At 40.0% G+C, this 23,883-nt stretch overlaps 1 protein-coding gene and 2 long non-coding RNA genes across 8 annotated transcripts in view; 1 reads left to right on the plus strand and 2 right to left on the minus strand.

Annotated features, from left to right (window-relative positions):
- The window catches only part of il1rapl2 (interleukin 1 receptor accessory protein-like 2), a 636,591-nt gene that overhangs the window by 550,222 nt on the left and 62,486 nt on the right, over positions 1–23,883 (plus strand). The window lies entirely within an intron of this gene.
- Positions 5,607–8,392, minus strand: LOC309688374. The gene is made up of 3 exons (XR_014271063.1): positions 8,256–8,392; positions 7,858–7,934; positions 5,607–6,555 (listed from the first exon to the last, which is right to left on the minus strand). It is a non-coding gene; the product is annotated as an uncharacterized lncRNA (long non-coding RNA).
- Positions 8,853–10,551, minus strand: LOC309688385. Its single transcript, XR_014271070.1, has 3 exons — positions 10,185–10,551; positions 9,198–9,252; positions 8,853–8,921 (listed from the first exon to the last, which is right to left on the minus strand). It is a non-coding gene; the product is annotated as an uncharacterized lncRNA (long non-coding RNA).

Here is a 23,883-nt window from a genome sequence, read left to right on the forward strand (position 1 = left end):
TTGAAAAGCGCTATATAAACCCAATCCATTATTATTGTTATTATTAAATTACTTACGAGTTTGATTTGTCAGCAACTTTCTGCCAGCCCTCTCTCCTTGCTTTTGCAGCCTTTGCAGTGTTCCCTTGCGTTTTAATTAAACTCTGAAACTCCTGAAATCCCTCACTCAAGAGTTCTTGCTCTGCTGCCGAAAAATACCGAGCGCGCTCCTTCGACATTTTCGCCGACCAATCAAAGGGTTGCCGATCAATGTTTCTACTATCGATGCGTAGCCCCTGTTGGGCCACCCAGTGATCTCACATTACTTCATCCAGCTATACTAATCGTCAACAACAGGTGTGTTCGGGGAACCGGAATAGCGAGCTCAGAGTTAGCGCGATGATTTGGTCTTGGATGTTTCATTTGATCTTGGATGTAGTAAGCGACGTACGAAGCACAGGGCCCAGGCCATCCGTCGTGTCTTTGTTACTTCGGAAACATGGCTTGAACAATTTCTCTTCAACGACGTAATCCGATAACAACCGATCTCTTTACCCGTCGGCTTCCCGTGGCTGTCATGCGACCGGCTATTGCAGTTAATAATACAACGGCTTCTTGACATTTTTGTGTTTCTTTTTATCGCTGTATAACTGATTTTAATTGAAAGCCTGCGTGCGCTAGTACCGCTTGCCACGAGTTCCCAGAATCCTTTGCGGTTCTACCCGTGAATGACGTCACATTTTCAATCTCTATATAATATGCATGTTAAATTTTATATTTGGGGTAAAATATCAAGTCTTTTCAAGTAAACCGGTTCAAGTCCAATTCAAGTCCCAAGTCATTGGTGTAAAAGTCCAAGTCAAGTCACAAGTCTTAGAACATTTTTTCAAGTCAAGTCTAAAGTCATAAAATTAATGACTCGAGTCTGACTCGAGTCCAAGTCATGTGACTCGAGTCCACACCTCTGTTATTTCGACCTCTTTTTTTGGTAATATCAGTTAACCCCTCCTGTTTCTGATTGGTCACCACTCTTGTCATGTGAAAGCCTCATAGCTAATTTGGAGAACCCTGGCTCGACTGAGGGAGCTGCGCTGCTCTTGCCTGATTGCCAACGTTCTTGTAAGCAATGCCAGAGCATCAAAAGGATTTCCTGGATATATTGAACTCGCTTGATAATCAGTGTTTGGGTTGTTACACATTACCCATTACTTTTCTTAAAGTAATGCACTGCATTGCTTTTCTTAAAGTAATGCAGTGCATTACTTAATTACTCACCAGAGAAAGTAATTCAGGACACTACTCATTGTATTACTTTCTCATTACTCCAACAAATGACCTGAAACACACTGTCTCATAATTACCAGTTAACAACAGAAACCTACAGGCTACAGTCCCACACACCAACACAAATCCCAATCCTAATCAGGACAAATGTGATCTCTTACTGTTTAGGTGTGAAAACAAAGCCGAGGACACGAAGCAAAAATGAAAACCAGCTCTAAGAGTCTTCAAAGCCATCGTCACAGCGATTCTACTTTAGAAACATGAACAGATAGAAACAAAGGGTGCAAGCCTGACTGCTCATCACTCACTTCAGGCTCTGACTGTTGGATTGGGGTCAGCATACAGTCGGCTTTAGCATCACTCTGGGTTTTTTGCTAGCTTTGTGTTAGCATGCTGTCTGTGCAGATGCTTCCAAAGAGCCAAAGTTCTGTAAGCAGTATAATGTGGAGTAATGTTTTTATTCTGTACTGTAGTGTACTTGTATTGTTTTTTTAATGAAAATATCTCCACTACTGCTCGCCGCTCCACCATTGTCCTCCTCTGGCAGCTAAACAGCTAATGTTAGTGCTAGCAAGCAGGAGGAAAAAAGGACGTTTGATTTTTTCCCCCCTCTCTATCACACGTAGGAGACACGGTACATCGCATTACATAAGCTAGTACAAGGTGTTTAGCCTTTCCATCAGCATCATAATGTTCACACGGACAGTTCTCTCCCTCGATCTAAACGGGCTTTTGACAGACAGGAGAGCTAAAATAGAGTGAAAATCAAAGTTGTGAGGGTGGAGTAAGAGCATCAAAGGGATTGAGAAAATAATTGCAGTTGAAAGGATGATCAATATGCGATGGACGTGCAATAAAGAATGGGTTTTGTTCTTTCTTTTACTCCTGCTTTCATTTGTCATCGGGGGGCTCATGAATATGGTAATCTGCTTTTGTTTGCTACCTTGATAGAGAAGGAGGGACTTGCAGAGAGAGAAAGAGAGATAGAAAACAAAGAGGGTGAGAAATGTCTGCAGTGGAGCTGAGATGGTGAAAACACCTGTATCCATCTGTTTTTACAGGAAAAAAATAACGGCAAGAAAAGAAAGAAGTGGGCTCCAAGGTCACAGGTGTATGTCGCTGGGAGAGAGGATAGTTAGGAAGAAAAGTGAACCATTTGTAGCCCAAGGTCAAATAGTGGTTAAGCCTGTCTATGTGTGTGTGTAAGGCTTACTGTGTTGGGCGTACGAGGCAAATTACTGCATTTGAACAGAATACGATAAAAAAGCATTAAATCATCTTCCATGTCATGTTTCAAAAATGAATGAAAGACTCAGGTTTCAACCTGCAAGCCTGCAGTATTATAATTATATGATGCAGGAAATGAGGCCATTACTGGGTAATAATTAGATGTTTTTCAGTGCAATGACAATGAAAATACAGCATTAGATACTGTATATAAGAGGTAAGAAATTTACATTGAAACCACATATCATTCACAGGTTTTTTCACCAGTCGATGCCGGCTATGCTCAGAATGTTTCATCACAGTTTGACAATAGATTTCTTTCTTTCTTTTTTATTTGGACAGTATAAGAATCAGTTATCACACAATAATGCCACATTATTAGCTTTTAAAGTGGTTGTAGAAGTCATTCTAGGAAACAGTTAACTTTTAATCATTCATCCAGGCAGTAAGGAAAACTGTACACCTTCAAAGTAAAGGTTATGCTTTACCACTGCAAACAATCAAAAGGCTCACTTCATACTTTGGAGGTGAATTGTCTAACTTTTCCAGATTGCATGTCACTGTATGCACACACATGTATGCACATCTTCTGTACAAACTATGGTTGACCATGGAAACATGCAAACCTCTTTGCGATCAAGGCGATTACAAGTGTTTTGGTGTAACATTGTATATCTCTTTTCGATTAATTTCATGCAGTGCCTACAAGCAACCTCTTGAAACCCAGCTGGAGAATACACGTTTTCCCTAACACCTGTGGTTGTCAGATACTGACCAGTCTCTAGGCTTATGTGGTCGGGGCCTTAAATAGTCATTTGAACACCTGTTAATACTAGGATTGTATTTAATGCAACTTTAGAGTACGATTTGGACGTTAAAAGCAGGCTGTATTTTGCACATATGAGGGAGGAGTGTTTTTGAACTGGTGACATTTGTATAATTATTAATTAGTCTAGATTACACTGGGTGCTAAAGTAGTTCTCCAAATCTGCAAATCATCAGATGTTGTACTTCCATAATTTTGAAGCTGGGGTGAGTACTATGTGTGTTTGATGTAGCATCAACATACAGCTGAGAAGTGGATCATGCCGGAGATGTTTAAAAATATTTCTAAGGACAGAAAGGTAAATCACATTGCTGTGAAGTCACATGTCTTCCCTAATGGGGAGAGCCTCCAACTTTAAAGAACCACCTGTCAAGCTTCAGGGACGAGGATTTGAAACCCAAACGACATCATCGGAATCTTCCTTTTTTCCTCTTGGTTGGCACACTGACTTGAGTCAGTTGATGTGACTTCAAAGCTGCATTTTAGAAAGCAAATACCTTAAAGCCTCAGACCCCGAAGCTGTAGCTCAGCATTTAAGTGTGTTCCTTGATCTCCGGTGTGAGACAGACTCTGATTGATTGAAAATCAAGTGCACTGGTTATTTAACATCATTACACAGAAAGGCAACAGTGTGGCATTAACCTCGATTAATTATTGCATAATTTGATGCCTGGAGGCTGTAAATATTTATTATTCACAACAACATTCATTCTTTCAAGTTAGTTTGTCTGTTTAGTGAATTACATAAATATCACTTCATGCCTTTAGCAGGCAAATAACTTTACAAGGAGGTAAGATTATATAGAAAAACATATGTACAGCATGAATTTGGTAGGTTATTTTTTTTTCTTCTGTTATTTAAGCCAGATGTGTCAGAAAAATCCGAAAAGATTTGGCTTTTGTTAAAAAGTCATATTTTACATGTCTTTGGTTTTATGATTTCAAAAACCTACCACTGAAACTCAAACCTCAGTGAGTTAGTTTTTGGAGTCAAGACAAACAACCTGGTAATAATACACGTAGTCCAGTAGTTTGTCCATCAAATGGACTAAAAGTTGTCAATAAAATCAATGCAAAAACAAGCATGCAGGCATACAAGTGAGGATTTGGAGGGACACAGTTTTCCTTGTAAGTTTGCCTCTGTGCAGCATCACAGTGAACTTTAAATAAAACAATCTTGATGTGATTGAAGCACAGCTTTAATTTGATAAAGTTGACACTTCAATTATGTCTTGATTCTTTGTACACAACCACAATGGATTGTAAATCAGAGGATGTTTTATTTTTTTAACTTATGTCGTTGCCCAAGGGCAGCAGGTGGTGCAGTGGTTAGAAATGTCTCCTCACAGCAATTGGTCCTGCGTCCTGCTCGTGTCTTCGTGGATTCTCTCTGGGTACAGTCCAAAGACATGGGGGTTAGGTTAACTGGTGATTCTAAATTGGCTGTAGGTGTGAATGGTTTTCTGTCTCTACACTGTAAAATATAACTTGTTGTTTCAACTTAAAAATATCAGGTAAAGGGCTGCCTTAAAATTTTAAGTTAAGTCAAGAAATAAAGTTTGTTCTTGTAACACAACCAAATGTTATGTTGAAAAATCACATGTTGTCTAAACTTTCATCTTAGTTTAGTTGACTGAGATTTGTTAGTCAGTTCAACTCCTTTAATTGTCATTTTTACTTGGGGAAACCCTTTCAGCTAAATTAAAATAATCTATTGTTTATTAAACTCTTGTCCTAGTTCAGTTGACTTGGGTTTTTTAGTTAATTCAAATACTTTAGTAGGTCTTTTAACTTAGGAATCTATTTTAGCTTAACTAACATAATCTGTTAGCTAAATTGATTTAAGTTTATTAATTAACTGAGCTCCTTACGGTAGCTGAGTGAACTAAATCAGTTTCATTTTAATTATCAGAGTTGATTGACTGGATGTAAAGAAAAATGTGTATTGAACATCTTAAGTTTTTTTTAAGCTTTCTAACACCCATTTCAGCAAAACTACCTGTTAGGTTTATCTTAGATCTCAGGTTTAAATATCTACATTCCTTTAAATAAATTTTCTGTTGTTTACAGAAAAAAAAATAAAAACTCACAGATTCCATTAAAGTGTATCTGATCATTTCAGGCAGAAGGTTTGTTTTAAGAACATGACAAGACAATTACTCATGAGCACCCAACATTCACCATTTATTGTGCCATCTTAGTCATCTGAGAAACAGAAAAATCAGGCTCACAATCCATCAAAACTCAAAAGTTGCTCCCTGTGAAACAATAAATTTGAACTTGGTCTTGAGCCCAGTTTGGGTGAAGATTAAATTCTGACCAATACTCTAGGAGCAGTAGTGATTCTTGTGAAGTAACTACATAAAGTCTGCATTAATGTAATGTATCAACGGGAGACTTGCTATTTTAGAAAAGTTATTCTTTACATTTGCAAAATTTTAAAACTTCACTGTGCTCAGTCACACCTGTTAGCATAAAACTTGAAATATTAAAATAGTACAAAACCTTTGATAAGTGACAGTAAAGATCAGTTTATAACAACTAAGACATCAAACTCTTGTATTTGTCTTTGTTTACAATTGCAACAAATTCCACAGAACCAATATCTCTGAAAATGAGTGCATGCTTCTGAAACATTTGATAATATGAATATTTCAGAAACATTAGTTTGAGTCTGCTCAATTGCAAAACAAAGGAAAAACTACTGACTTGCATGAGATAAACATCTGCAGAGTCCACCATTATATTGTTGTTCACATAAGTTTCTTAAACCATGAACAAATGAGTAATTGTCTAATCTGGAATGTAAAGTGTAGTCATTTAGTGACATACAAAAGTGAGAATGAGAACTTGCAAGAATAAAAAAAAACAAACAGTAAAATAAAAACTGTCCTTAACACTAAGGCAATTGTATGCTGTGAGCATACTATTACAGTTCTGCTTGGCGTTCTGCAAGAGTCTGTTTCTTAGACCATGCACTAGTGAGATGCACTGCCTTCCACCAATGTTCATTAGGACGTTCTGAATGACTTCAAAGATGCCCTTAACTTCCTTTGGATAGTCTATGCTGAGGGCAAAAAGAAGGCCCATCAGCATGGAAATGGCACTTGAGACATCCCTCAGATTAGACAGGATTACTGCCGCCTCAAGGACAACCAACACATCGATGATGTCTTCTTCTTTCACCATCACAATGCCAACTTTCATCCCCTTCGAAAACGTGTCTTCAATACCTGTCAGCTATAAAAGGGTTCAAAGACAAAATAAAATAAAATTACACAATTACACAATATCCCTCGTGCTTAAGAATTCATGTCTTTCCAAAGAAGAGCCATACTGATACCTTGGATGATGGTGATTGGCTTTGAGTAACACTTATTAGTTGTTAAAGTTTTTTCAGAATGAGATATGCACCCCCCAAATCCATTTCTTGCTTTAAACAAAGACCATGTTCATAAATAACTGAGCATGTCTTCAATTGCAGAATTCAAACAAAATTTTCAATTTAAATGGTAAATGGCCTGTATTTGTATAGCGCTTTATTAGTACCCTAAGGACTCCAAAGCACTTTACACATTCAGTCATTCACACACATGGGTGGATGACTGAATCGTGGCTCAAGAGTTGACAGTTCGTCTTATAATCGGAAGGTTGCCGGTTTGAGCCTCGGCTCCGACAGTTTCAGTCATTGTGTCCTTGGGAAAGACACTTCACCTGTTGCCTACTGGTGGTGGTCAGAGGGCCCGGTGGTGCCAGTGTCTGGCAACCTCGCCTCTGTCAGTGCGCCCCAGGTTGACTGTGGTTACAATGTAGCTGCCATCATCAGTGTGTGTAAATTTAAATCTACTTATGCCAAATATTGGCTGTGCTCTGAACCAAATCTGGCTGAGAATACATGAAATGTGCAAACTGCAGCTACACTACAGGATCAGATTGTGGCTCGATCGACAATGCTTCTTTAATCAGTTTATTGATTAAAGTTTATTCCCCCCCCCCCCCCTATATTAACAGCATAAAAAAAGAGCATATAGACATGGCTGAACAGGTTGCATAATTGGCATTGAATATCAACATCCACCTTTACCCAGCTGCCCAATGACTCTGGGCCAGTAACCTTTAATTGCTTACCCAGTCTACACAGTCTCTTTTCCAGGGTCCAGGACATTTCACCAAAGTATTGCCCCCCACAGCTGTAGCAGCCACTGCAGGCCCTTAAATATCCTAATATCTCTGCCATTACAATATACAATGTGAGAAATCAAACGTAAAGCTGAAGTGAACAGTACAGCAGCGAAATGTCAAAGACCCTGGTGAAGACATGAATAAACACAAGACACTAATAATATCAATGCTAGCTTGCCAGTTAGTTTCTCTGAAACCTAGACCAAATCCAGTGTCAAAGATTTTGTAATAATACATTTGGTGAGGAAAAAGTACACATGTTATCATGTGGTATCTATTGTTTCATATATGCCACATGTTTAATTTAAAATCCACTGTGGTGCTGTCATTATTAAATTTACCAAAAGAAACAATGCTAACCTTCACAGTCTTGAAAGTGTGTGAGGGATCTTCCTTTAGAAAATGAGGTCCTCTGTCCTCTTCCTTTGTGTAGGGATCTGGTCAAAGAAGTCAAAAAGAAAACAAAAACACTTTTTAAACAGTGTTTATGAAGCTCCAAATTCACAGCTTTTTGATACATAATTCCATCAATAAATGATTATCATTGGAGATTTTGAATCAGGCTTATCAGGACATTCAAGTAGAATATGATATCCAACCTACCACCAATATACACAGTAAAAGTTACCACACTAAATGTCCAGTTGTGAAATATGATGACAGACTTTACTTATCAGCTTTCTTTCAATGAGTTCATCAGTTGAACTGGATAACCTAAAACTTAAACAAAGGATTAGATTTCGCAGTTGAACACTTACATCATCACCGAAGCATTTTATGAGGCTGGTTAGCCTTCCTATGCCGCTCTTAATTTTGTACAGCTCCACGAACCTTTCCATAATGGTCAAGAACAGCAAAAAGAAACCCTTTCAGGTCAACAGATGTAAGACGGGCAAATTCTGCTTCAACCTGAGCAACAGAAGAAGAGGGGTGGAGAGTAAAGGGCAGAATAAAAAAGATTCTTTGAGACCCAAATGTAAGCAAACCGTCATCTGAGGCCCATTAGAGAAAACACAAACACACAAAAGCAAACAAACAAAAAGATGCACTTTACCTGAAAGGAAAGGAAGTTCAGAGAACAATAAGCTCTGTCTTGAAATCTTTTAAAGTAGAATGATTGTGTGATGTAAAACTTTAGTAAACGTGCGATTAAAAGAACACTGAGTAAAAGGACAAGTAACAATTTCCTTATTCCTCAGATGTTTAGCTTGATGAGCAATACTGTTTTAGTCCAACTGCCTCATTAAAGTTACACAACAGGCTTTTTACATTAAAGCCAGCAAGTCCATTATATACTCCCTTTTTATATCTGAAATACTGTGCACATTCTGTGTATATGTAGTGGACGGCAATTTACCCAAAAGAGTGCAAAGTTTGCAAGTCCACCTCATTTAAATGACAAAGTCAGATGTGATCATCTAGACCTGTGAAAATAAATTAATGACAGCAGGTATGGATGTTATTACAACCACAAGAACCTAAACGGTCTGCTCCATTGCTTTTGTTAATGAATCATTTGTTGGTAGCACGTCTGAATATTTAGTTTATGCCACCTGCATGCGATCATCAATAGTGCAATATTACTTCTTAAGAAGTACCCTGACACTACAATCTTTATATCATTTGTTCTACAGAGCTATTAAGTTACAATATAATCTGTGGTGTTTCCAATATGACAAAATGCACAAATTGTAACTTACCATTTGACTCCACTGACAAAAATAAATCCCCAGCATCAAGTTTGGCTTCACAGACCTAAAATAAGTAAAATAAAAATGTAAGTTATAATTATATTGTTTTCGCCATTTATTCATGTTTGCTAATTTTCTGATATATTAACAATGTTAGTTTTGTTACAATACAGGGAATGCAGTTCAATTAAAAGGTAAATTATGCAAAAAAAAAACCAAAAAACTTCTGCAGTATACCATGCCAAAAATCAGTGTCTCTTATGCCAATTATTTTATCACTATAGCTCTTTTAGAATGGAAACTCACACAATCTAGTCATACTGATCACAAGAGTTCAAAAATAAGTTAAAATAGTGAGCTGTTGTTAAGCATAAAGCATTTCAGGGTAACAAATAACTGCACAATATAATTAAAGCAAAAACTGGAGGACTATCTGATAAAATCTAATATAATGCTGGTTTGTAGACCATATTTTGTCTCAATCCTCAGTGCACTCTTGCAGCTTAGCATGCAGCAGTTAATAACAACTTAAGTGATTACATAGGGGTAAACAGATGACAACAAGCATGCCAAAAAGTTCTTTTTGAACCCAGTCAGTTATTGGAAATATTGCCAAAATGAACTTCCACCAAAATACAACAGCCTGTGAACTTGAAAGAAATTTACAAGTACAGAGACAATATGAAATAAGCTTTATTAATTAGCTGAGTTAGCTTGCTAATATCGCAACAGTGATTGAGTGCACAACCTTTAAAGCTAGCGGCACAATACTTGTGATTTGGTCAGTGCCACATTAAACCCATAAAAAAAAGGCCATATGTCAGTTTATTAGGTCAAGTTTGGTCCTGACACACAAGTTGGACCTTGTCGGCTAAAGTTACATTAGCTAAAGCAAACATTTCGGTAAAAGAGAAAACCCACGTCATGCCATAAATTCAAAACATGTTCCAACTTTTGTAGCTATCTTTCCTTATAGTTATAACCAATGTTACGCACCTTGAAAGCATATTCCAAAGAAGACGATTAGAAAACGTCCAAGTAAAGTGAGCATGTCGTTAACCGCCAATTCCCCTCGATAGCAGTCACGTGGGACAGTTTTGAATCCTGCTGTGCTCAACTTACCTACATTGTCAAGTTCACATAAGTTGCTGATTTAGCTGGACATGAGTTTTCAAGTTAGCTTTTTTTGGTGTAATTGGGACATTTTTAACTTGTAATTCTATGTTATAACAACAACTTCAGTCATCTATCATCAAACTGATATAGAATAATATGTTGAAATAACAAACATCTAGAATTACATTTTACAGTGTACGTGTTAATCTGGTGACAGTTTGACGACCTGCCCGGGACGTATCCTGCCTCCCACCCTGTGACAGCTGAGATAAATTCCTGCAACTCTAAAGTGGATACGTTGAAGAGAACGGATGAATGGATGGCAGTATCCAAATACTGATGGGCCTAAGTTTATGGAGATACAGATTCCCTCTGTCATAGTTAGATTTGTAGAGAGTGTGTACCTTTTTCTAGTGAGTCCAGATTTTCACCAGTGTTAATTTTGTTTCTTGAAGTCTGACTTTTTGTCACACAGACATATTTTTACCATAACCACACAGTGTTATACTTTATCCATCATCCAATGCATGCTGATCTGCTGAATAATGTGTATAATGGTTGTGTACAGAGTTTCTTACAGCCAATAAGATGAAGTTTTCTAGTTAAATGGACTATTTTTGCCTTTCTGGTTTCACCAGGCAGTGACCTTCAGCCCTCACTGAGAAAGATGGTGCTAGGTGGCTACATATGAGAATTAACGCACACATAGGTCTGAGATTAACCTTCCATTTCAGTAAAGGGTGGGCCATCCACTCTGGGTTAGGGCTACGTTGCTTCCCCAAGTGGAAGAGTTTAAGTATCTGGAGGTATTGCTCCTGAGTGAGGGAGGAAAGCAGTGAGAGCTTGACAGATTGATTGGTGCATCTGTAGAGATGTAGAAATTGTACTGGGATGTTGTGGGGAGGAGAGACTTGGGCATGGAGCTGAAAATATTGATTTATTGGTCAGTGTTCCTACTTTCATTTATGGTAAGCTGTGTGTAGTGACTGAAAGAGTAGTATCATCAATACAAGAGGCAGAAATGAGCATCCCCTAAAGGTGTTTGAGGTTAGCCTTAACGGATTAGGTACAAGTCTAAGCCACCTTTGCTACACTGCTGGGTACAATATGAGTTTTCATTCCGTAACAAAAGCCCACCCTTATCTTATTAGCTGGGTGGGTTAAGTCAAGGTTCGGGAGGAGCAGTTGTCCTCGGAGTGCCTTCTACTTCGGGTGATTCAAACATGTTTAACTGGGATGGATGGATTAATGCAACACAGTTTACAGTAAGCTAATTAAAGTGCCTTAAATTATAACTCAATAGTTAAGAAGCTGCTGTCTTTAAAAAAAAAAGAGAGAGAGAGAGAGATCCTGGCTGTTGTTGTACAGTCTTTTCTGTGTTTCCATCACTGTCCGTTTAATTCTGCTGCAGTATTCCCACTCCTCCTCTGTCTTCTTCAAACCCCCACTCTCTCAGCGGGATAAGGATCCTGTGGAGTCAGAATTGGATTTTTATTAAGAACAAATCCCCTTTGAAAATCCACATAAAGTACACCACTGAGTGTGTGTGCATGATATGTGTGAATGAAACTGAAAGGATTAATGACTGGAGTGAGACTGGATTTCCACCATGCAGTGTCTGCAGTAACTACAGTGTCTGTTGCTTTACAATATCAGAGGTGTGCTGACACATAATATGGTTTCATGAACTTAAGATGTTTCTTTTTTTAAACTTAAAGCAACCAATGTATCAAATTGTGGTTCATATCTGTCATTGTTCAAAATGTTACCACATTTAATGGTAACAAACCATACAGAATCTGGGTAAAAGGTTATTTCTATTTGCTAGCCAATTTGAAAAACGTTACCAATAAACTTCTATCTGTATCTGATCTGTCCACCCATAATGAACTTACCATTATATAGCTGGTACTGGTTGTCAGATGCTGTGAAGTAAACAGCTACAATTTGGACGTTTAGCAGTGATGGTTATATTTCTTTTGGTAATGGTTCTTTTTGGCATCAATCAACAATCAATCAGTACAACTGACCTCCTTCTATTGGTCTAATTTGATAGAAAATAATAATTATATCCATCCATCCATCTTCTTACGCTTATCCTGGGCCGGGTCGCAGGGGCAGCAGCCTAAGCAGAGGCCCAGACCTCCCTCTCCCCATAACCTCCTCCAGCTTGTCCGAGGGAACACCAAGGCGTTCCCAGGCCAGCCGAGAGACATAATCTCTCCAGCGTGTCCTGGGTCCGCCCCGGGGCCTCCTCCCTCTGGGACATGCCTGGAACACCTCACCCGGGAGGCGCCCAGGAGGCATCCTTGTCAGATACCCGAACCACCTCAACTGGCTCCTTTCGATGTGGAGGAGCAGCGGCTCTGCTCTGAGCCCCTCCTGGATGGCTGAACTTCTCACCCTATCTCTGAGGGAGAGGCCAGCCACCCTTCGGAGGAATCCCATTTCCGACACTTGTATCCGCGATCTCGTTCTTTCGGTCACTGCCCACAGCTCGTAACCATAGTTGAGGGTAGCGACGTGGATTGACCGGTAAATTGAGAGCTTCTCTTTTACATTCACCTCTCTCTTCACAATGACGGACCGGTACAGTGTCGGCATCACTACAGCTGCAGCACCAATCCGTCTGTCTATCTCCCACTCCCTTCTCCCATCACTCGTGAACAAGACCCCGAGATACTTAAACTATAACCCAAATGTTTCAGGGGTGACATCTCGTCTACATAGTTTCAGTCCACTCAACATCAAAGATAGTCTTTGAGATTACATGTTAATGTTCTATGTCATATATGTTGTTCTATCCACCGGACACCCAAGCTCTTTTCTTAGGATGCAGCAGGTCTATGATGAGCAGAAGAATCAAATCTAAGGACCAGCACCTATACTCTCTGTACTTACCATTTCTACCACAGACTTTTAAGCTGTTGATTTACTGAGCTGAACATTTGATGGTTATTTTACTCAAAGATAGTAATGGATCTTTAAAACTGCAACATATAGGTATTAAAATGACAAATTCCACCAGTGCACTTTATGTTGCCTAACAGAATAATTGATGCATGTTACCATTACATATTCCTCTACAAATTTATTGTGTTTACAGACGTAGCCTGATGGCCATAAACTAAACTAAAGTGCTCTGCAGACCTGAAATGTGCTTCAGGCTTTCTGTGGGTCTCTTCTGGATTACAGTTTTTAGACTGTAGACTCCAAAGCTGATATTTCTTTGCAATGTTTATTCAGCTGTAGAGAAAACAATTGCAAGTCAGTCAGTCCAATGAATGTATAAACAAAGCTTTAAACATATCGTGTGGTGTATTTGTTACTTATTTGCATTATCTTCAACTTCCCCTTGAGAGTTTCTCAAATATATTGACTTTCATTGGTTCTGGGTGAATTCTTACCCCATAGGTCCTGATCATGAAAGACCATTCATTCAAACAATTGTTTGTTAATTTAGGAAAAAGCACTTGTTTACAACATGAGTTTTCATTCCCTAACAAAAGCCCGCACTTATCTAATTAAATTTGGTTTGTTGTTGTTCTTACTGGGGGGGGGAAAGATGTGTTCCCTATAGCTAATTTTACAACAGGGAAAGAAATCATTGTATGCTAGACACAGAGAGTAGAACGAAAGATGACAGCAGTGCTTGTTTTACATGACAAATATGCGTTTTCTCTTTTATTGTAGAAAAAATCATGGATTCTTCAGTCTCCATGTCGGTGCATTGATTTATTACATTACATGCATGTCTGTGGCTTCATTTTGTTGGCCCGTGTGTGTGCATGCTCTCACAGGGCACCACTCTTTTTTCCCTTTTTTTAATCCCTCTTAACATTTTCACACCTTTAACAGCTGTGGGAGCAAGAGCAAGAGGAGAGAAATCATAGAGGAATCTTAAGTGGAATAGTTTGTTCTATCACTTTTAGATGTGTAATGGGGGTCAAAGGGTCTCTTACGCTCACTCTCCCGCCACAATAGGCACAGCTGCTCATCTCACTAGCCGTAAAATGGGTTTTTATGACCTCAAGATAGTGATACACAGCATGTTTTTGACAACTTTGAAGGACAGTAATGCTCATAGCATTTCAAAACAAGGCATTTCAAACCCTCAGTATTTTTGTCTGTGGTGCTTTTTCATTTTTTTGGAGCCACACATGAAAATATTAAGATAAGAGGGTGGAAAAAAGATGGGTGAGGATAGTACCAGACTTTATAACAATAACATTCTTGGATAGCAAGCTACATTCATTGTAACTCTATAGATGCAACGATAAAAACATACATGCCTGCTACTTATTGCTAAACAGAGATGGGCAATAACGCGTAATCTGATTACTTTTTTCAAGTAACGAGTAATGTAAGGGATTACTATGGAAAAATAAGTAATTAGATTACTGTTACTTTCCCGTATGTACGCTGCATAACTGCATTACTAAACCGTCGTGATTTTGTTTGTGAGAGTGTCTTATGACAATGACGTAAGCGTGTGCGACGCCTGTGGCAGCAACAGACGTGTGCAGATCAAAAGTGGATAATATGGAGTGAGAGAGAGCACGACCATGCAGCGTTTAAAGTGTGGAAGTAATCACATTACTTTAATTTTTAGTCCGTAAAAAGTGACAAAAACATTAGCGTCCGCTGTTCACTCTGTGTGGGAAGAAAACTTCTTTCTACAGCGAAAAATTAAACTTCAAATCTGAGCGAGCAGCGAGCACGCTGCCACGGGAACGTGACATTCACAGAGAAACCCCCTGGATCCCCCCACTGACATGACTGCTGTGGGCAAACCTCCACCCGCCCCACTCCTGATAAACAGGTGACAATAGATTTAAGAGCTGCTGAGTCTTTGATTTTATTTATTTTCCACTGTGTTTTACTTGCATCTATTTGAAAAAGTGTAAACACAAAACATTATTTTATATGCTGGAATATGCAGACAGTAGATTTAAATGTTAAACAATTTCTTCATGTCAGAGAATCTTGCATATAATTTAATTTTTGCTTGATACAATGTGCATAAAGTTAAAAGATTAAAACGATTAAAACAATTTTTAAAAAGAGACTTTTCCATTTGATTCAATTTTATATGATGGATTATGGATAAAAAATAAGATAGGGCCTAAAAGTCTGTTGCTTTATTACGTATTCAAGTGTGTATCATGTTTTTTTTAAGTAACTAAATAATAAGTAACTAATTACTTTTGAAAATAAGTAATCAGTAATGTAACGCGATTACTTCTTTGGAGAAGTAATCAGTAATAAGTAACTAATTACTTTTTTCATGTAACTTGAACAACACTGTTGCTAAATAACACTGCAATCTTTCAATCACCAAAACAAGCTTGTTTCCACTACCACAGTGGTTGTGTTGGCTAGTGGCTCGTTGTCGTTAGCTGTCTGCTATGCCTCAACATACCAGAACGCTAGCATCTAAAACCACCTGTGTTGATATATAACTGTCAAATCAGTGTGGCCATCTGTGTAAATAACTGTGTTATTTACATGACAAAACTTTTCAACATGTAAATCTATAAGGACTGACTCTCTTCTGGAGGTTCTCTCTGCCATTTGTAATCTTACAACAGCAGTCATTTAAAAACTTGCAAATTTCTACTGGCCCAGAGCATTAAACAAATTTAAAAAAAAACAAAAATACAGAGCACTCTACTTTTGTTTTTGTTTTTTCTTTTTATTTCTAGTTAAAATGACCGAGGGAATTCACAGCATTTCTGTCCATAAGAAAAGAGAAAGCAGTTTGAAGGTAATTTCCAAAAGTCCTACGACTATTTTCTTTGCACTCCTCTCCTGATGTAGCTGATGTATTAAGTTGAATAAAAGAGCTCACAAATGTGGCTAGTTATAAATATGAGTAAAACCAAATGACATGCCTACAATTTTCTCCTACAAGGAGTGTAAATGCCCTTGGATATTGAGTTAAAATTGCTTTGAGAATACAGTAAAGACTGCTCTCCTGGTAGACCATCAACTGACTTTCATGGCGGCTGCCAAATCTGAAAACATTGTTTCACAAATAGCTTAGATTCTGTTTTAGCATTTTTAACCACTGCATGCTTGTTATTGTCCTCAAAAATTTAACAGAGGTTGCAGGCGATTCTGAATGTGAGGTGTCAGAATACACGGTGCATCACAGTTGTTTGGTTTTGGGAACAAAAAGCAGATGGTCACATTGTTCTGTACATATACATACATTTATTGCATGCTACTTTGAGTCTTAATTTTGTTATTCATTCAAATAATGGGCTGGCCTCACAAGGCAAGGCAAATTTATTTGTATAGCACAATTCAACAACAAGGTGATTCAAAGTGCTTTACAGAGACATTAGAAACAAAAACAAATAAAAAGCATGATTTAAAATTGATTAAAACAAGCAAACAAACTAACTAACTAAACACACACATTTCACACCTGTTCGCGCGATCTGAACCCTTATCGTAAGGGGAGCTACCAGTCCTTCTGTGGACGAGCTACTTTCTATTTTAAATTCCCTGAATTTAAAATACTCTCTAGACCCAGTCTAGACCCAGTTGGGGAGCTACCCAGAGCTCTAAACCCACTTAACAAACAAACAAACAAACAAAACAGTATATAAAATCAAAACAGATAAAATCAGAACAGTAGATAAAATCAGTAGTTAATGTAAGTTTTGAAATTTAAGCTTAACAAACAAACAAAACAGTATATAAAATCAAAACAGATAAAATCAGAAATAGATAAGATCAGTAGTTAGTGTAAGTTTTGAAATTTAAGCTTAAAAGTGTGGATTTGGTGCTTTATTCAAATGCAGCTGAGAACAGGTGAGTCTTCAGCCTGGATTTAAATAAACTGAGTGTTTCAGCTGATCTGAGGCTTTCTGGGAGTTTGCTCCAGATATAAGGAGCATAAAAGCTGAATGCAGCTTCTCCATGTCTGGTTCTGACTCTGGGAACTGATAAAAGACCGGATCCAGATGACCTGAGGGATCTGGAAGGTTCATACTGGGTCAGGAGGTCACTGATGTATTTTGGTCCTAAACCATTCAGAGCTTTAAAGGCCAGCATCAGAACTTTAAAGTCTATCCTCTGACGGACAGGCAGCCAGTGTAAAGACCTCAGAGCTGGACTGATGTGGTCCACTTTTTTGGTCTTAGTGAGGACTCGAGCAGCAGAGTTCTGAATGAGCTGTAGTTGTCTGACTGATTTTTTAGGTAGACCTGTAAAGATGCTGTTACAGTAATCAAGCCTACTAAAAATGAATGCATGGACTAGTTTTTCCAGGTCCTGTTGAGACATCAGATCTTTTATCCTTGAAATATTCTTGAGGTTATAGTAAGCTGATTTTGTTATTGTCTTAATGTGTTTTTCTAAGTTTAGGTCTGCATCCATCACTACACCCAAATTTCTCGCCTGGTTTGTGGTTTTTAGATGTATGGATTGAAGTTCTCTGGTGACCTGTAATCGTTTTTCTTTGGCGCCAAAGACTATTACTTCAGTTTTGTTTTTGTTTAGTTGGAGAAAATTGTGGCACAACCAGTCATTAATTTCCTCAATGCATTTACCAAGAGACTGTACAGGGCCTCGGTCTCCTGGTGACATTGTGATATATATGTCAGGGATAGCTCAGTAGGTAAAGTGGTCACCCCATGATCGGAAGGTCGGCGGTTCGAATCCACTTAACGGCTACCCTGAGGTACCACTGAGCAAGGTACCGTCCCTACACACTGCTCCCCGGGCGCCTGCTTAGTGGGCTGCCCACTGCTTCACTGAGTGAATGGGTCAAATGCAGAGAAAAACAAGTAATTTCCCCATGGGGATCAATAAAGTATCTATTATTATTATTATTATTATTATTATTATTATTATTATTATAATATTTGTGTGTCATCTGCATAGCTGTGGTAGTTTATTTTGTTGTTCTTTATAATCTGTGCCAGTGGGAGCATGTAAATGTTAAACAGAGGGGGTCCCAAGATGGAACCTTGGGGAACTCCACATGTGATACTTGTCTGCTCTGGTTGCTTCCCAACCAGAAGCCGTGGGTGGATAAAACCATCCGCGACGCTCTGAGATCCCGCACCGCTGCCTACAACACGGGACTCACGACGGGGGACATGGACCCCTACAAAGCCGCGTCATATAACGTGCGGAGGGCGGTGAAAGAGGCGAAGCAGCGCTACGGGAGGAAACTAGAGTCACAACTCCAACAGAGTGACTCTAGGAGCCTGTGGCGGGGACTAAGGACAATAACGGACTATAAAGCACCAACAACCGGTATGACGAACGTGGCCGTGACTCTGGCAGACGAGCTGAACACTTTCTATGCTCGCTTCGAGGCTGCAGCTAAGGACTCCAACGATGCTAGTGTTAGCGGCGCTAACGGCTGCAGACAAGAAGATACTGCCAGCACCGGAAACGTGCTCGTCATCTCCGAGCATGAAGTAAGGAGAGCCTTCAAGAGAGTGAACACCAGGAAAGCAGCAGGGCCAGACGGCATCCCAGGTCGTATCCTAAGAGACTGCGCATACCAGCTAGCTCCTGTGTTCACTGAGATATTCAACATCTCTTTATCTCAGTCGGTGATCCCCACATGCTTCAAGGAGTCCATCATTGTTCCTGTCCCGAAGAAACCCCACCCTGCTTCTCTCAATGACTATCGCCCTGTAGCCCTCACCTCAGTAGTGATGAAGTGCTTTGAACGCCTGGTCAGAGACTTCATCATTTCTTCACTACCAGACACACTGGACCCACTACAGTTCGCTTACCGTCCAAATCGTTCCACAGACGATGCCATCTCTCATCTCCTCCACACATCACTCACTCACTTGGACACTAGAAGGGGGAATTATGTTAAAATGCTCTTCATAGACTACAGCTCTGCATTTAACACCATAATTCCCTCCACACTCACCACCAAGCTGGAGCATCTGGGACTCAGCTCATCTATGTGTCAGTGGATCTCCAACTTCCTAACTGGCAGACCACAGGCAGTAAGGATGGGCGGACATGTCTCAGCCTCCACCACTCTCAGCACTGGAGCCCCCCAGGGGTGTGTTCTGAGCCCCCTGCTGTACTCTTTGTACACATATGACTGTGTGGCCACTACCAGCTCCACCACCATCATCAAGTTTGCTGACGACACCGTCGTGGTGGGCCTGATCTCTGATAACAACGAGACGGCCTACCTGAAGGAGATTAGGAATCTGGAGAACTGGTGCCAGAGGAACAACCTCCTTCTAAACGTCAGCAAGACAAAGGAGCTGATAGTGGACTTCAGCACTAAGCAGGAGAGGAACTACCAGACCCCCGTCATCAACGAGTGCCCAGTGGAGAGAGTGGACAGCTTCAAATACCTCGGAGTTCACATCACGCAGGACCTGTCATGGTCCTGTCACATCAACACCGTGGTGAAAAAGGCCCGTCAGCGTCTCTACCACCTCAGACGCTTGAGAGACTTCCAACTGCCCTCCAAGGTGCTCAGGAACTTTTACTCCTGCACCATAGAGAGCATCCTGACGGGAAACATCTTAACCTGGTTCGGGAACAGCACCATGCAGGACAGACGAGCTCTACAGAGGGTTGTGCGGTCAGCTGAGCGCACCATCCGCTCCGAGCTCCCTGACCTGCACTCAATCTACAGCAGGCGGTGCTGGACCAAGGCCAGGAAGATCGTGAAGGACCTCAGCCATCCCAACAACAGACTGTTCTCTCTGTTGAGGTCAGGAAAGCGATTCCGCTCCCTGAAGACCAACACAGAGAGACTGAGGAGGAGCTTCTTCCCGCAGGTGATACGGTCTCTCAATCACACCACCACACAGTCCTGACCCACACATACAGTTCTTACACACACACTGGACTTTCTGGACATTGTTTTCACTTCATTACTTAAATCACGCTGCTGTTATTGTGTATATATTTATTTGTATTTCTTCATACATTCTTATATAGTTCTATATTGTGTATTTTGTTGTACAGTTATTTTATTTTCAACTTTAATTTATATATTTATCTTTATCTTATTCTCCCAGTTAAATTTACCCTTCATTCTAATTTGTGTTGTACAGTTATTTCATTTTTAACCTTAATTTATATTTTATTCCTTCCTAGTTAAATTTACCCTTTTTAATTTTTCATATTTATTTCCTATCTTATTCATAGCCTTTTCCTTTTTTGTTTTCTTTAGGTCACGAGCAGTTGTCCAAGCATTTCACTACATATCGTACTGTGTATGACTGTGTACGTGACAAATAAAATTTGAATTTGAATTTGGATGTGAAGTTACCTATTGATACAAAGTATTTCCTGTTTTCTAAGTATGTTTTGAACCAGTTTAGTACAGTTCCTGAAAGACCTGCCCAGTTCTCCAGTCGTTTGAGTAATATGTTGTGGTCAACTGTATCAAATGCTGCACTGAGATCCAGTAAAACTAGGACTGACATTTTTCCACTGTCTGTGTTCAGACATATGTCATTAAACACTTTTGTCAGAGCGGTTTCAGTGCTGTGGTTCTGTCTAAAACCTGACTGGAAGGCATCGTAGCAGTTATTCTGTTTTAAGAAGTAATTGAGCTGTTGAGAAACTGCTTTTTCAATGATCTTACTTAAAAATGGGAGATTTGAGATCGGCCTGTAGTTGTTCATTTGTGTCTTGTCAAGATTGTCCTTTTTCAGTATAGGTTTGATTACAGCAGTTTTTAGTGGTTCTGGAAACACACCTGACATTAAGGAAAAGTTGACGATCTCTAACAGGTCTGACTCCAAAGTCTTTGAGACCTTTTTGAAAAAACTTGTTGGCAGGACATCTAAACAGCAAGAGGAGGAGTTCAGTTGACCTAAGATGTCCTCCAGGTCTTTGCTGTTAATCGGGTGAAACTGTTTGATGGTGTTTAAACAGTTTTTCGGTGGACACAGTACATATCCTGGATCTGCTGTTGATGTACCAACTGCTTGTCTAATCTTTTGGATTTTGTCTGTGAAGAATTTGGCAAAATCATTGCAGGCCATGGTTGAATGAAGTTCAGCTGCCACTGACACAGGAGGGTTTGTTAGCCTGTCAACTGTAGAAAATAAGACCCGAGCATTATGGCTGTTTTTAGTGATGATGTCAGAGAGGTAGGACCTTCTTGCACTCCTCAGTTGTAAATTATAATTGTGAAGTTTCTCTTTATAGATGTCATAATGAACCTGGAGGTTTGTTTTTCTCCATCTGCGCTCAGCTTTCCTACACTCTCTTTTTTCATTTTTCACTAGTGTGGAGTTTCTCCATGGAGACTTTTTCCTTCCAGAGATAACCTTCACCTTAATGGGGGCAATAGTATCCATTACATTTAACATTTTTGCATTAAAGCTATTGACGAGCTCATTGACTGAACCTTTGGACAGGTCAGGTGTTAATGGGAAGACCTGGTTAAAGATCTCACTACTGTCTTCAGTTATACACCGTTTTGTGATCACTGCTGTTGATATATTTGTGTGGGCTGAGATTTTACTTTCAAAGAAAACACAGTAATGATCAGATAAGCCCACATCAGACACAGTAATGTTTGAAATGCTCAGGCTCTTGGAGATCAGTAGGTCAAGAGTGTGGCCTCTGTTACATGCTGAGTCAGCCCAAAGTTGCCCAGAGTGTTACTCAGGTCTTTAGTTCCTTTGTCCTGAGGGTTGTCCACATGGATGTTAAAATCCCCAACAATAATTACACAGTCGAAATCAACACAGATCACAGACAGCAGTTCACTGAGGTCATTAAAAAAGTCTGTGCAGTATTTGGGAGGCCTGTAAACATTAAGAAACACAACTTTGGATGGGGCCTTCAGCTGTAAAGCCACATATTCAAAAGACTGAAAACTTCCAGGAGATAGCTGCTTACATTGAAATGATTCATTAAATAAGACAGCAACCCCTCCTCCTCTCCTGCTCACCCTGGCCTCACTGATAAAACTGTAGTTAGGAGGGGTCGTCTCGATGAGAACAGCTCCACTGTTATTTTGGTCCAACCAAGTTTCAGTTAAAAACATAAAATCAAGGCTGTGCTCAGTGATTAAATCATTAATTAAAAATGTTTTCCCAGCTAAAGATCTAACGTTTAATAAAGCCAACTTAAGTGTTTTAGAGGCATTACTTGTCCCCTCGTGTTTGGGAGCAGTCTGTGGCACACAAGGTATGTTTACTATATTTAAAGATCTTTTAGAATGCAGCTCTCTGTGTTTTGACCAGGCCACATGTCTCCTTCTGTCACCTAAAAGTACAGAAATTTTAAAACCTTCTAGTAAACAGGGTCCCAGCTTCTCCTGGGAAAAGTCACCACTGCCATAATCCTCGCAGCCCGGACCCTCCACACATCACACATCAGACTGCGGAGACAAAGCATGAAGGTGGTAAGGAGGAACTAAGGGGGGCGAGGCTGGGCAATGTGACTTCGATTGCTCTGTTGAGGGTGGGGCTCGGTGGCGAACCTTTGGCTGCTTTGGTGGGGGGTTTATGGGGGACAAAGAGGGATTGGGCCGGGGGGTAGATCTGAGCCCAGCATTGACCCGCTCCATCATCTCTTCAGTGAATTTCAGGTGTGGGGAGGAGGGAGAAAGGGAGGGGGAGGAGGGTGATGGGGGTGATGGCCTGTCAGGGGTTTGGGGGACTGGGGAAGATCCTGGTCCTGGTCGTTGGTGTTGTTGAGAGAGTTGGAGGCAAATAGGGACCCCTCTTCTTGCCTCTTCTTGCCTCAGATGTCTCTCCTTTCTGAGGCTCTTCCCGGGTGGGGGCAGATGGAGCTCCTCCTCAAGGTTTCTGCTGGGCTTTGTCTGTTCTTGGAGTACTGTTTGTTCCTCTTTATGAGATAACTCCTCGTTTATCTCAGCCTTGGCTCCAAGCACAGATGGATGACGTATGGAATAAAACAAGTTGGAGGTGAACAGTTTCACCCCTGACTTGTTAAAATTAAATCCATTTGCTTTAAACAGATGCGTGCGTTCCCAAAAAATATTAAAGTTGTTGATAAAATGCACTGAGTGGTCAGCACATGCTGATATAAGCCATTTATTCAGTGTAAACAGCCTGCTGAATCTCTCGTCTCCTCCTCTGACCGGCGGTACAGGCCCACTGATGAATACAGCTGCATTCAGAGAGTTTACAGTGTTTAATAATCCAATAAAGTCCCGTTTCAGAACCTCCGATTGTTGTTTGGACACATCGTTTGACCCTGTATGCAGGACAATGTTTGTCACAGTTGGATATTCATCTGCAATTTGAAGAATTCTCTCCTTCAGGATGTTGACCATATCGTTAGGAAAGCAGAGGACTTTAGTGTTCTTACCGCACATCCTTTGTACATCCTTTACAGCAGAGTCACCCACAATCAGCGTTTCAGGCCTAGCCTTTAGCTTTCCCCGTGGATTTTCAGGCCTTACTTCGCTACTTTTAGATGGATGGTTATCCGATATAGATCCAGGGTCCTTTGATAGTGGAGCAAATCTGTTCTGCAGTTTCACATTCAGTTGTTTTGAAGGTTTGTTGTTAACCTTCCTATTCACGGTTGTCCAGTCCTGTTTCCTCTCGTATACAGGGGTAGAAGAGCTTCTCTGTCT

Source organism: Aulonocara stuartgranti, assembly GCF_965226115.1.
Source record: "Aulonocara stuartgranti genome assembly, chromosome: 2".
Lineage (NCBI taxonomy): Eukaryota > Metazoa > Chordata > Actinopteri > Cichliformes > Cichlidae > Aulonocara > Aulonocara stuartgranti.